This window comes from Gorilla gorilla, chromosome 11 (assembly GCF_029281585.2).
Source record: "Gorilla gorilla gorilla isolate KB3781 chromosome 11, NHGRI_mGorGor1-v2.1_pri, whole genome shotgun sequence".
Lineage (NCBI taxonomy): Eukaryota > Metazoa > Chordata > Mammalia > Primates > Hominidae > Gorilla > Gorilla gorilla.
In genome coordinates, this window is record NC_073235.2 from 119,152,063 (window position 1) to 119,166,859 (window position 14,797).

A 14,797-nucleotide genomic window follows, 5' to 3' on the forward strand; every position below is an offset into this window, starting at 1 on the left:
GGGTAATTAATGTTCTCTAAATAATGAGGTCCTTCCTACACAGTCCCCATAATCTAGAATTTTAAAATTTAGTGACTCAACAAATATTTATAGGGCACCTAATTTGTGCAGGCACTGTCCTAGGTGCTAGTAGTCATTCATCCAACAAAAGACAAAGCATGAGCCTTTGCCGAACTTACACAGCAGGAGAGGCAATGGTTGTAGGTTCTCTTTTCCAATAAAACTCTTCATGGACACTGAAATTTGAATTTTATTAATGTTCATGTATTACAAATTATTTTTTTTCTGCCATTTAAAAATGTGAAAACCATTCCTTGTTTACCAGCTGTACAGAAACAGACAGTGGGCTGGAAGTTGTCCACTGCCCATAGTTTGCCAACCCCTGGTTTAGAGCAGCGTGGTCCATTAGCAATGTAATGCAAGCTGCATATGTGATTGTAACTTTTCTAATAAAACATTTAGACTTAAGATTAATAATATAGGGAGGCTGAGGTGGGAGGATCACCCGAGGTCAGGAGTTCAGGACCAGCCTGACCAACATGGAAAAACCCCGTTTCTACTAAAATTACAAAATTAGTCTGGTATGGTGGTGCATGCCTGTAATCCCAGCTACGTGGGAGGCTGAGGCAGGAGAATCACTTGAACCCGGGAGGCAGAGGTTGTGGTGAGCCAAGATTGCGACATTGCACTCCAGCCAAGAGCGAAACTCTGTCTCAAAAAAAAAAAAAAAAGAAAAGATTAATAATGCATTTAACCCAATATATTAAATATATTATTTCAATTTACAAACAATATTTAAAAATTATTAATGGGAAATTTTACATTCTTGGACTGGGCGCAGTGGCTCATGCCTGTAATCCCAGCACTTTGAGAGGCCAAGGTGAGTGGATCACTTGAGGTAAGGAGTTCGAGAGCAGCCTGACCAACATGGAGAAACCCCATTTCTACTAAAAATACAAAAATTAGCCAGGTGTGGTGGCACATGCCTGTAATCCCAGTTACTCAGGAGGCTGAGGCATAAGAATCACTTGAACCTAGGAGGCGGAGGTTCCAGTGAGCCAAGATTGTGCCACTGCAATCCAGCCTGGGCAACAGAGCAAGATTGTCTCAAAAAAACAAAAAAGAAATTTTACATTCTCTTTTCTGAACTAAGTCTGAAACAATGTATTTGATACAGGCAGCATCTCAATTTGGACTAGCCACAGGTTTCACCTGCTCAGTAGCCATACGAGACTGGTGGCTCCTGTGTTGGGCAGCTCTGGTTTAGAGAGTGATGAGGGAGTAGGATGTCATGTAGGGAAGAGCAATAGTTGATCATGTTGAGGAGAGGGACAGAATGATGCAGGGCTGATAGGCCACAGTAAGGAATCTGGGTTTAATTCTGAGTATGAATGGAAGCCACCAAATGGCTTTGAGCAGACATATGAGGCAATCTGATTGTATATAAATGAAAATATTTTTTAAACTTATAATATATGTATCTTTTAAATAGAGACACAGCATCTCATTATGTTGCCCAGACTGGTCTCAAATTCCTGGCCTCAAGTGATCCTACCGCCTTGGCCTCCCAAAGTGCTGGGACTACAGGTGTGAGCCACTGCACCTGGCCCTTTTTTATTTTTTTAAAATATAATCAGGCCCAACATAGCAACACCCTGTCTCTATTTAATAAAATAAAATAAAAAATATTTCATGCCAATGCATGTGCAGAAAATAGAGCAAGAAAAGTGGGCAGGGGTAACACTTAGGTAGGAAGCTATGGAGCTACTGCGACTATCCGTGGGGTTGGTGCTGGGGTGTGGCTGAGTATGGGTCGAACCATGGAGGAGATGAGAAGTGGTTGGGTTCTGGACGTATTCTGAAGGGAGCGATGGAAGGATATGTGTAGATAGATTGACCAAGGGGCATTTGTGGAAGAGAGGCTGGGACTTTGGTTTTGGCCTGAGCAAAGTGGTAAGAGAAGAAAGAGTGGGAAGGGGAGGTTGGGGAGCCAGGTAAAATCAAGGGTTTGGTTATGGACTTGTTGAGTTTGAAATGGCTGGGAGATAATCTAGCAAACTTGGAGACACCCCACCCAGATCCCCTTCAAGGAGGGACTTGCTCAGCTGTGGGGAGTGAAGTTGGTAGATGGCTTCCACCTGGCCACAACTGGTCTGCAGAAAGCCACTTTGTCTGAGGTCACACCCTTCTTAAGGCAGCTTGCATCCATGACTGAGCAAGGCAGGGCACAAAGGCTGGGCCACTTTGGCCTGATGCGGGGCAGCTCTGATGAAATACTTAACATTGTGTTACAAGTGCCTGCATATTCAGTACAGTAACACGCTATACAGGTTTGTAGCCTAGGAGCAATAGGCTAGGCCATATAGCCCAGGAACTATGTCCTGGGCAGTATTCGCTGCAGAGCTCCCTGCTCCCTTCCCCCTGCTCCCTGCTGGATTGTCTAAGGTTCCCACAGGCCTATATCACAGTTCACCTCTTCCCCCTGCCAAACAGGCCTCCAGCCCCTTCCTTTCACAGGTGTTAATCCCTAATAGATTATCTTGTGCCCCAAACTCTGTCTTGGTGTCTGTTTCTGGGAAACCCACACAATCTAGCAAGATCCAAGTGGAGATGTTCTGCAGGCAGTTGGATGTGTGAGTCTTCATACTGTGGAAAGGTCAGAGAAAGAGCTGTGGATTCTGCCCTAGCATGAGCTAAATGAGGTCACTGAATGGGTAAGAGTGGCTTCTGAAGAAAAGCAGTTCTGACTGACCCCCACAAACTGCAACATAGAGAGGACGATTGGGCAGGGAAGTAAATGAGGAAGAAAATCAGAATGGGTGCCCAGGAATGGGAGTTTTTGGGGTTTTTTGTTTGTGTGCTTTTTGAGACAGAGTCTCACTCTGTTGCACAGGCTGGAGTGCAGTGGCACGATCTCGGCTCACTGCATCCTCCGCCTCCAGGCGATTCTTCTGCCTCAGCCTCCAGAGTAGCTGGGATTACAGGTGTCTGCCACCACCCTCAGCTAATTTTGTATTTTTAGTAGAAATGGGGTTTCACCATGTTGGCCAGGCTAGTCTCGAACTCCTGACCTCAAGTGATTCACCTGCCTCAGCCTCCCAATCTACTGGGATTACAGGCGTGAGCCCCCGTGCCCAGCCAGGAATGGGAGTTTTTTAAAGTATTTTACCAAGGAAGGAGCTGCTGCTCTAACTGGTCTTACAGAAAGACAGTGAGCCAGATGTACGTTAGAGTTTAGAGTTAGCGCAATTTTCACAGCAGCAATGAAAGATGCCTAATTTGTCTGACGTCATGGTGTGTGGATTTTTTAGACTTAAATTGTTTTCACTATTCAGTACTTACTAGGTGCCAGGCACTGGACTAAGTGCTTTACATAAATTGTCACACTTAATGCAATCTTGGAGGAAGGTAGTGATATTTTGATTGTGCAGGTGGAGAAACTGAGCCAAGAAATGTTACAAATTGCTCAAGTCCAGCTAAGAAGTGGCAGAGCAGAACCGGCAACCAGGCCACCCCACCCCTAGAGCCCACCCATAGGTGTGCTGTTCCCCAGCAGGAGACCCAGTGGTGCCCTGGTGGTCTGTTAGCTGAGTTTGGTACATGACTCCCTTCCTGAAGGGCTTGGCCCTGGCTGGAAGTCTGTCTCTGCGGTCCACCAGCTGGCTCTCTGCAACAGAGAACAGGAAGACACTGGAATGTACCACTTTCTTATCCTTTTTAGTTCCCTTTCCTGAGTTTCTCAACAACTCCAGTTGACAGAGTAGATCTTTTGAGGCCACCTAACCCCCCTCACTGTTGTTCAGGGTAGGGTCGGGGGAGGCTTCCTGACACTTCAGCACAGCTGGGACTGGGGTATCCATGTCCTGCGTAAGGAAGGCTCTGGCCTCAGGAAATGAGTGAAGATGATCACCTTGTTTCATGGCATGTGGCTGCTGTGCTTCCAATTGGTCACTGTGTCAAGCTGCCGGCTGCTCCTTGGGCCAGATCTCTCCCAGAAGGCCCGGTCTAAGCATTAAGTGGCATCAGTTGCTTCTCCCAGCTTGCTGAGGAGGACTGTGAGGTTAGCTGTTGAGTCTGCTTTCCACTGGCTTATCCTGCCATGAGGAGCTCTGCTGTGGCCCCAGATCTCCATAAATAACTAGGCCTTTGGTCTCCTCGTTACCTGCTGAAATGAAAATCCAGGCCCAAAGGCCGGGAGAGAATGTCTTGTCTTGGCTTTCCTTTGGGCCACCTGAATTTTCTTAAATCTTCTCAGTCCTAGCTGTCTGTTTTAATTTTGTTAGATATACCACTTTGACATTTGACTATTATAACGGTGACTTGTATCTTGTCAGAAGCTTCCAGAGGACAAATGTTAGCTCTATCTAAATTTTATTATGATTTTGTCCAAATCAGGTACTCAGTTTTCTAAGAGCAAAAAACAGAGCAGCGGCTGCAGTTTTGTCTAGTAAACTATACTACACCCCCTTGTGAGTGGTTGCTCTGAAAAGCCAATTATAGTCATTCACCACATAACAACTTTTGGTCAACAATGGACTGCATGTACCATGGTGGTCCCTTAAGATTATAATGGAGCTGGAAAATTCCTATTGCCTAGTGTCTGTCATAGCCATTGTAATGCTGTAGCACAATGCATTACCTCTCCTATGTTTAGATACGTTTAGATACAGAAACACTTACCATTGTGTTACAAGTGCCTACATATTCAGTACAGTAACATGCTATACAGGTTTGTAGCCTAGGAGCAGTGGGCTAGACCATATAGCCCAGGTGTTTACTGGATGCTACTATCTAGGTTAGTGTACTTACACTCTGTGAGGTTCGTGCAATGAAAAAATTGCCTAACGACAAATTTCTCAGAATGTATCCTGGTTATTAAGTGATGCTTAACTGTACATCACCTCATGGCTATTGCCCTTGGAGGTTTATAACTGGCAATGGACCCAGAGATCAATGCAGGTATGGAGAAGCACGAAGTCATTCACGTCCTGTGTGGCGTGATGGGAGGTGATCCAATGGGGACAGACCCTTTATGAAAAGAAATGCTAAAATTGTACATAAATTTTGCCCACATGTTGTTTGCATGGATTTTTGCAGTCTTAGGGGTCTTGCCAATTGAAACAACACAGTCACTTCATTAGGGAAAAATCTTTGGAATGAGTCAAGGCCCAGGAAGCAGAAAGGATTTTGGATCACAGGCAGATCTTGAGAGAACTTCGGGAAGGAATATTTCTTCCTCACCTGCCCCAGTGCCCAACCAAAGCCTCTGCTCTGTGTATCTGAATCACATGGCTTGAGAAACATGAAGGAGCCCTCACCCGGGCCCTGTGGACATCTCCCAAGATGCTTCCACCTGTCTGCTATTCACTCAGCCCCCACCAGAGTTTTGGTGCAGCTTTTCTGTGGGCTCTATGGAGTTGGATCTCTTAGGATCTCATTCTCTATTTCCATTAACAGTTTCTCCTCTAGGAAGGTGGTTAGGATACAATGGGTATATGGGGTGTAATACAATGGTTATGCTTTGAAAATAAAAGTGAATGTACAGGTGATTTTAGAGACATTCATACCCAGTGTTGCTATGGAGAATCACTGATCATCATTAAATTACTAAATTCCTGTTGTATTCACCCCGGGACCTGCAGCACAGAATGGCCCTCATGATACTGCAAGAAGTCAGGTTAGTGGCTGCCAATGAGAGGCCTTGCTCTTGTTCCTTGCAATTTGGTGCTCTTATTTATTTATTTATTTGAGGCAGAATCTCACTCTGTCACCCAGGCTGGAGTGCAGTGGGGCAATCTTGGCTCAGTGCAACCTCCACCCCCTGGGTTCAAGGAATTCTCCTGCCTCAGCCTCCTGAGTAGCTGGGATTACAGGCACCCGCCACCACGTCTGGCTAATTTTTGTATTTTTGGTAGAGATGGGGTTTCACCATGTTGGCCAGGGTGGTTTTGAAGTCCTAACCCTAGGTGATCCACCCACCTCGGCCTCCCAAAATGCTGGGATTACAGGCGTGAGCCACCACACCCCGCCTGGTGCTCATATTTAAAACCATTATTCGTCTGTAGTCTTAGTAAATATGGCCTCCATCTGAGGCCTCTAGTTGAACCTCAGTTGTAGCTGTTCTGGAGAAAAACGAACTCTCTCTTTGAGATGTCCCTGAGGTCCTCCAAAGCAAATTTTATTTATACCATGTAGCCTATTTTAAGTTAGACCATCCCATATGTACTCTGAAATTTGTTAAGAGTCACCTAACCAGTTCTGTATAATTCAGCAAAAGACACTTGGACTTATTTATATAGAGAGTGAATACCACTGGGTTTAAAGTGGTATTAGTATTTCCACACTAACTCCTTTTCCTCCTTCATTTCACAGCACAATCCAGACCCCCAGAACTGTGTTTTCTGGAAGCGTCAACTGAAATGAAGAAAATCTAGGCCCATCTCCTCCCACTCTTGTCCCTGCCATCAACTGTACCCTTACAGGATTGTACTAGACGTCCCCTCTGGCCCATGGAGCTGGTCTCTGCCTTCCCTCACCAGGGTCACTAAGTGGTATCTTGTTTCCTGAGTGATCCTGGTTGATTTCTGCCTCTAGGGCTGGCATCAAGGAAACCTCTAAGAGGCAGCAAAGAATTCTGTTAGTCTTGATCCACTTGTGCTTGAATTAATCATGTCTTTTTCCTTCTCGGCTTCAGAGGAGCCTTTTTCTAGATCAGTGGGAGAGCTGAGAAATTGAGCAGGAGGTGTCATCCCCACACCACTGGCTCTGAGGTGTTGTCTTGTCTCTTCGTTCTCATCTGTTAGAACCTCAATGCTTTTTGAAGTTCTATCCTCTTTTTTGCAAAGGGGAGAGAATGAAGTCCAACCTTGTATTTACTCCATCCTCCCACTTCTCACCAAGTTCAGAATTATCAACATAAAAAGTGGCTTGGAAGTTTAAAGAGGGTTAGTTGGAGAAGTCTCTTCTACCTGTGCTTTGTTTTGGTTTTGTGTTTTCCTGTGCAGTCTCAGTGAAGGAAATGAATTCCTGACCATAGCAGAAAGCATTAAGAAGCCTGTGAGTCACAGTCTTTTGGGCATTATGACAATCAACAGTTATCTGATTTTGCAAGATCCTCTGCACACATTTCTCTCCCACCCCCTATTCAACAGATTTTGAGGCTCTTTTTCTCTTTTTTAACTCCTTTTTTTGGGGGCAAAATACAATATACAGAACAGTTCATAAAACAATTTAGTTTAACAAAATATTTTAAAATAAACATCCATGTAACCATGACCCCAAGGTTATGAAAATAGTATGTTGTGAGGCCGGGTGTGGTGGCTCATGCCTGTAATCCCAGCACTTTGGGAGGCCGAGGCAAGTGGATCACCTGAGGTCGGGAGTTCGAGACCAACCTGACCAACACGGTGAAACCCCATCTCTACTAAAAAAAAAAAAAAATACAAAAATTAGCTGGGTGTGGTGGTGCATGCCTATAGTCCCAGCTACTTGGGAGGCTGATGCAGAAGAATCACTTGAACCCGGGAGGCAGAGGTTGCAGTGAGCCGAGATCGTGCCACTGCACTCTAGCCTGGGCGACAGGGCGAGCCTGCCTGGGCAACAGAGCAAGACTCCGTCTCAAAAAAAAAAAAAAAAGAAAGAAAGAAAGAAAAAGAAAATAGTATGTTGCAGAAGCTTTTGTGTTTTGCCGTTAATGTTTAGATCTACAATCCACCTGCAGTTTATTTTTGTATATGGGGCGAGGTAAGGCCAAGGTTAATTTTTTCCATATGAATATGCAGTTAGCTCGGCACCACTTATGGAAAAGACGGTCCTTCCACCTACTGCTCTGCAGTGCCTTCTTTCCAATATTATGAACTTGATGTAAAAATACATCTAAGGCTGGGCGCAGTGGCTCACGCCTGTAATCCCAGCACTTTGGGAGGCCAAGGCGGCAGATGAACTGAGGTCAGGAGTTTGAGACCAGCCTGGCCAACATGGTGAAAACCCATCTCTACTAAACATGCAAAAAAATTAGCTGGGCATGGTGACGGGCGCCTGTAATCCCAGCTACTCAGGAGGCTGAGGCAGGAGAATTGCTTGAACCCGGGAGGTGGAGGTTGCAGTGAGCCGAGATTGTGACACTGTACTCCATCCTGGGCAACAGACAGAGACTCTGTCTAAAAAAAAAAATTCATCTAGAAAAGTATAAGCTCAAAAGTAAGAGTCCTGCATTCTCCTCCCTCCCTCCCTCAGCCCTACCTCCTAGAAGTAATAACTAAATAATTTGAGATAAAGCCATTTGTAATTTATCTCTATGCATACAAATATATGTAAAATACACATAGAATCTGTTTTTACAAAAACTGTTATCAAATTCTTCATACTGAAAATGACTCACTTCACATGATGTACTTGGCCATTGTTTCATATTTATCTACCCATTAAATTATTTATTTATTTATTTATTTATTTATTGAGACAGAGTCTCTCTCTGTCGCTCAGGCTTGAGTGCAATGGTGCGATCTCAGTTCATTGCAACCTCTGCCTCCTGCTACTCGTTAAATTAAGCTTAACCCGACTTCCTCTCCCTCTCCCTCTCCCTCTCCCTCTCCCTCTCCCTCTCCCGTCTCCCGTCTCCCATCTCCCCTCTCCCCTCTCCCCTCTCCCCTCTTTCCACGGTCTCCCTCTGATGCCGAGCCCTCTCCCTCTCTTTCCATGGTCTCCCTCTGATGCCGAGCCGAAGCTGGACGGTACTGCTGCCATCTCAGCTCACTGCAACCTCCCTGCCTGATTCTCCTGCCTCAGCCTGCGGAGTGCCTGCGATTGCAGGCGCGCGCCGCCACGCCTGACTGGTTTTCGTATTTTTTTGGTGGAGACGGGGTTTCGCTGTGTTGGCCGGGCTGGTCTCCAGCTCCTAACCGCGAGTGATCGGCCAGCCTCGGCCTCCCGAGGTGCCGGGATTGCAGACAGAGTCTCGTTCACTCAGTGCTCAATGGTGCCCAGGCTGGAGTGCAGTGGCGTGATCTCGGCTCGCTACAACCACCTCCCAGCCGCCTGCCTTGGCCTCCCAAAGTGCCGAGATTGCAGCCTCTGCCCGGCCGCCACCCCGTCTGGGAAGTGAGGAACGTCTCTGCCTGGCCGCCCATCGTCTGGGATGTGAGGAGCCCCTCTGCCTGGCTGCCCAGTCTGGAAAGTGAGGAGCGTCTCTGCCCGGCCGCCATCCCACCTGGGAAGTGAGGAGCGCCTCTTCCTGGCCGCCATCACATCCTGGAAGTGAGGAGCGTCTCTGCCCCGCCGCCCATCGTCTGAGATGTGGGGAGCACCTCTGCCCTGCTGCCCCGTCCGGGATGTGAGGAGCGTCTCTGCCCGGCCGCCCTGTCTGAGAAGTGAGGAGACCCTCTGCCTGGCAACCGCCCCGTCTGAGAAGTGAGGAGCCCCTCCGCCCAGCAGCCACCCCGTCTGGGAAGTGAGGAGCGTCTCCTCCCGGCAACCACCTCGTCCGGGAGGGAGGTGGGGGGGTCAGCCCCCCGCCCGGCCAGCCGCCCCGTCCGGGAGGGAGGTGGGGGGGTCAGCCCCCCGCCCGGCCAGCCGCCCCGTCCGGGAGGGAGGTGGGGGGGTCAGCCCCCCGCCCGGCCAGCCGCCCCGTCCGGGAGGGAGGTGGGGGGGTCAGCCCCCCGCCCGGCCAGCCGCCCCGTCCGGGAGGGAGGTGGGGGGGTTAGCCCCCCGCCTGGCCAGCCGCCCCGTCCCGGAGGTGAGGGGCGCCTCTGCCCGGCCGCCCCTACTGGGAAGTGAGGAGCCCCTCTGCACGGCCAGCCGCTCCGTCCGGGAGGGAGGTGAGGGGGTCAGCCACCCGCCCGGCCAGCCGCCCCGTCCGGGAGGGAGGTGGGGGGGTCAGCCCCCCGCCTGGCCAGCCGCCCCGTCCGGGAGGTGAGGGGCGCATCTGCCCGGCCGCCCCTACTGGGAAGTGAGGAGCCCCTCTGCCTGGCCACCACCCCGTATGGGAGGTGTACCCAACAGCTCATTGAGAACGGGCCATGATGACAATGGCGGTTTTGTGGAATAGAAAGGGGGGAAAGGTGGGGAAAAGATTGAGAAATCGGATGGTTGCCGTGTCTGTGTAGAAAGAGGTAGCCATGGGAGACTTTTCATTTTGTTCTGTACTAAGAAAAATTCTTCTGCCTTGGGATCCTGTTGATCTGTGACCTTACCCCCAACCCTGTGCTCTCTGAAACATGTGCTGTATCCACTCAGGGTTGAATGGATTAAGGGCGGTGCAAGATGTGCTTTGTTAAACAGATGCTTGAAGGCAGCATGCTCGTTAAGAGTCATCACCACTCCCTAATCTCAAGTACCCAGGGACACAAACACTGCGGAAGGCCGCAGGGCCCTCTGCCCAGGAAAACCAGAGACCTTTGTTCACTTGTTTATCTGCTGACCTTCCCTCCACTATTGTCCTATGACCCTGCCAAATCCCCCTCTGTGAGAAACACCCAAGAATGATCAATAAATAAATAAATAAATAAATAAATAAAAAAGAAAGAGTCATCACTTAAAAAAAAAAAAAATTAAGCTTAACCCAGTGCTGCCTCCTTACATATTTTAAAGTCCGCCTAAAGGTTTCTCTGTACAGAGTGAACTATAACCTAACTAGATTGGTAAACAGACTGGGACCCACTCTTGTAACAAGTAGCCAAGTCTCAGGCAATTACCGCAGCCATATTTCAGCCAATCACAGGTGGCCAACCATTCACACTGTGTTCAAATAAGGCAAATGTGCAACCAATCCAGCTCTTTCTGTCCTCACTTCCCTTTTCTGTATGTTACTTTCTTTGTTCTGTCCATAAATGTGAACCAACCATGTGGCAACCCTGGAGCTGCTCCGAACCTCTTCTGGTTGTGGGGGCTGTCCAATTCACAAATCATTCTTTGCTTAATTAAACTCTGTTAAATTTAATTTGTTGAAAGTTTTTCTTTTAACATACCTTATCCCACTTAAGAGTTGCCAAGTAACTACTCCAGTCTTTATGTGTGCACTTCCTGTGTAAATGCTCTGTGACGGGTCCATTAATAACTAGAACGAGTTTAAACGGAATTTGAGGGGAGAAGGAGGAAAGGAAAGAAGGGTTGCCTGAGTCAATTTCCCACACTCTTATTCTTTCGGGGCATCCAGGACTGCCTTGGAGGGCCTCACCTCTCCTGCTGGGTCAGCTCTTGCCTGTGGCTCTGGGCTCAGGGGACTCTCAACAATGCTGTGCAGGCCCCACTCTTGTCTGTGGCCCCCAGGGGCTTTGTGGAGAGCAGGCTCTCTTGAGGCATGAAGTGAAGGAACAACACCCCAATAAACCCTTTCTGTCTCCAGCACAAGATGAATTTGGAATGATGCTTGCACCTCAGATTTCTTTCAAGAATAAAATGTTCCATATGCCCCAAGAGAACTGGTTAACAGCTACAAGAACTCCTCTCTGGAGGTGACTTTTAACTTATTTATTTTTCTAAAGGCAAAGAGTGAATGTTGAGGGCTCCTTAAGAGCAGAGGTGAGTCAGCAGTGATTTTTACTGAGTCTTTTATGGGGACACATTATAGTTAACATTCTCCACACCGGATGGTCCTCTAATAGGGATGGAAATTTATGAGCCCACAGAAAAGACAAATTGAGACTTTAGGAGCGGGCTGATTCTCTGAAGTCACTCACAGCTGATTTCATGAGTGCTATTTGTACATCCTCAAGCTTGCTATTTAAAGAGAATTGTTCAGTTTTGACAAAATTGCTCTGAACATGAACAATTTCCTCCTATTACGGAGTGTCTCATTTTCAGCCGCTTATTGCATTCCTACTCATGCATTCCCTCTTCTCTTGCTCTCTCTCTCAGACCCCCTGAAGGCCAGAGACGTAGGAGGCTCTGCAGCGGAGGGCGTGGGGGAGGCAGCACATTTGCTAAATGATGATCTGAATTAGGCTCTAGTGCCAGCCCAGGATGGCTCACCTCAGCTCTGCCTGGAGTGCCCCAGCATGAAGCTGACTCACCCACTCCCCAGGTCAATTGAGCACCATCCTGCATGGCCAAGAGGCACAGTCTGAAAAGGGAGGACCATGGTGAGCATTTGTTTAAGACTCCTTCCACTAGTCTCCTTTGTTTGTATCAACATGGATTTATTTTTGTTTTAATTTATAGTTTTCTGGAGGCAGGCATTGCTTGGGTGGAGAGCTTTCCAGATAACATCCCTGAAATGCAGTGCATTTCCCTTCTGAGGGAAGAGGGACTTGTTCCCTTGGCCCCTTGCCATCTTCCACCCTAACCTATGGGGGCAGAGGGTGCATGAGGCCTGTGGTGGAAGAGAAACATCTTGGGCACATCTGACTCCCTTTGTGGGCCCCAAGCGGCATCAGTTACCATGACTGTAGTGGTTTCATTGTGTCCAAGCTAAAGAAATTAAGGAGAAAAGAGATGGGCATATTTTTAAGGGAAAGAAGAAGGCAGATCTTCTGTAGTTCCTTGAGTATGGCAGAAGAGGAGAGAGGATTGAAAAGGCAGACAGAGATGTTGAAATCAGGTAGCAGCAGCAGCAGCATCTCAACAAACATACTGGCCACTATTTTAAAATGTTCACTAGACACTTCATGGAAGTTATTTTATCCTCCTGAGACCCTTTATTGTACAGTATACTCATTTTGCAGCTGCGGAAAGAGACTTAGAGACTTGAATCATGTGATACAGTGGAGAGAACACATGTTTAGGTGTCACTTAATGGCTATGTGACCTTGGGCAAGTCATTTGACCCCCCTGGGCCTCAGTTTCCAGTTTGGGCTACATTATCTCTAAAGCCTTTTTCAGTTCTGACATAACCGGACTGACTTTACAAAGCAGAGAAACCCAAACATACGAAACGCTTCATATACCCATCACCATTATACCATGCAAGGTAACAATCCCCCATTCAAGAGATATTACTGCTGACACATCAGGCTCTTGTGTAGGTCCTGGGATGCAGAGGTGAACAACACAAGCCCTGTCCTCATGGAATTGACTTGTGGTGACCTCCTTGGGTGGTGGTGGTGGTTGTTTTAAAATAGACTTTATTTTGTAGAACAGTTTTATAGTTATATAAAAAAATTGAGGAGAGAGTATTTTTGTATGTCCTTACCCAATTTTCTCTATTGTTAACTTTTTTTTTTTTTTTTTTTTTGAGATGAAGTCTTGCTCTGTTGCCCAGGCTGGAGTGCAGTGGCACGATCTCAACTCACTCTACCTCCACCTCCCAGGTTCAAGCGATTCTCCTGCCTCAGCCTCCCGAGTAGCTGGGATTATAGGCATGTGCCACCACGCCTGGCTAATTTTTTGTATTTTTAGTAGAGATGGGGTTTCACTGTGTTAGCCAGGATGGTCTCAATCTCCTGACCTCGTGATCTGCCTGCCTCAGCTTCTCAAAGTGCTGGGATTACAGGCGTGACCCACCGCGCCCGGCAACATCTTAACATTAGTATGGTAAATTGGTTACAATTCATAAAGCAAGATTAATACATTATTATGACCTAAAGTCTGTAGTTTATTCGGATCTTCCTAGTTTTTAACGTATTGTCTTTTTTTTTGTTCTAAGATTTCATGTTACATTTAGTCATCATGTCACCTTACGCTCCTCTTGGCTGTGACAGTTTCTCAGGCTTTCCTGGTTTGACAGTTTTAAGGAGCCCTGGTCAGGTATATTGAAGGATGTCCCTCTTTTGGAATTTGTCTATTGTTCTCATGATTAGACTGAGGTTATGGGTTTTGGGAGAAAGATCACAAAGGCAAAGTGCCATTTTCATTCCACATCAAGGGGACATAGTAACAAGATTATCACTGTTGATGCTGACCTTCATCACCTTGGCTGAGGTCGTGTTGGCTATAAAGTTACTCTTTTTTCCCCTTTCTATACTGTGCTCTTTGGAAGGAAGTCATTCTGTGCAGCCCACACTTAGGGAGTGGGGAGTTATGCTCACCCTCCTTGAGAGCAGAATATCCACATAAATTATTTGAAATTCTTCTTGGCCGGGTGCAGTGGCTCACACCTGTAATCCCAGCACTTTGGGAGGTCGAGGAGGGTGGATCACGAGGTTAGGAGTTCAAGACCAGCCTGGCCGATATGGTGAAGCCCCGTCTCTACTAAAAATACAAAAATTAGCTGGGTGTGGTGGTGCATGCCTGTAGTCCCAGCTGCTCAGCAGGCTGAGGCAGGAGACTTGCTTGAACCCAGGAGGCAGAGGTTGCAGTGAGCCAAGATCATACCACTGCACTCCAGCCTGGGCGACAGAGCAAGACTCGGTCTCAAAAAAAGAAAAAAGAAATTCTTCTGCAAAAGAGAGTTGCCTCTTGTCTTTCATTTATTTAGTCTATCATTTATTTATATCCACATGGACCCATGGATATTTATTTTACACTTGGGTTATAAATCAATACTACCTTATTTATTGCTCAAAATTTTCTAGCTTTGGCCATTCGGAGTTCTTTCAGTTGACTCCTGTGTCTCTCTGACATATCCCCATCAGTGTAGGGTTTTCTGAACATTTCCTTACTTTCTGGCACAAGATACTGCAGGCTTGCCTTGTATATTTCCTGCTGCAGTCCTAGAATGAGTCACTTCTCTAAGGGGCCCTGGTTCCTTTTATTAAAGAATGATATTATAAACCAAGATCTGGGGTCTGGGCATGGTGGCTCATGCCTGAAATGCCAGCACTCTGGAAGACTGAGGCTGGAGGATTGCTTGAACCCAGGAGTTCCAGACCAGCCTGGGCAACATGGCAAGACCGTCTCTACAAAAATAAAAAAATTATTTGGG

The 14,797-nt window shown here is 47.1% G+C and overlaps 1 long non-coding RNA gene across 1 annotated transcript; it reads right to left on the reverse strand.

The window, feature by feature from the left end:
• Positions 1-232: 232 nt before the first annotated feature.
• LOC129531953 (uncharacterized) lies at positions 233-9,531 on the reverse strand. Its single transcript, XR_008677466.2, has 3 exons — positions 9,209-9,531; positions 3,911-4,162; positions 233-708 (listed from the first exon to the last, which is right to left on the reverse strand). It is a non-coding gene; the product is annotated as an uncharacterized lncRNA (long non-coding RNA).
• Between the last annotated feature and the right edge of the window lie 5,266 nt (positions 9,532-14,797).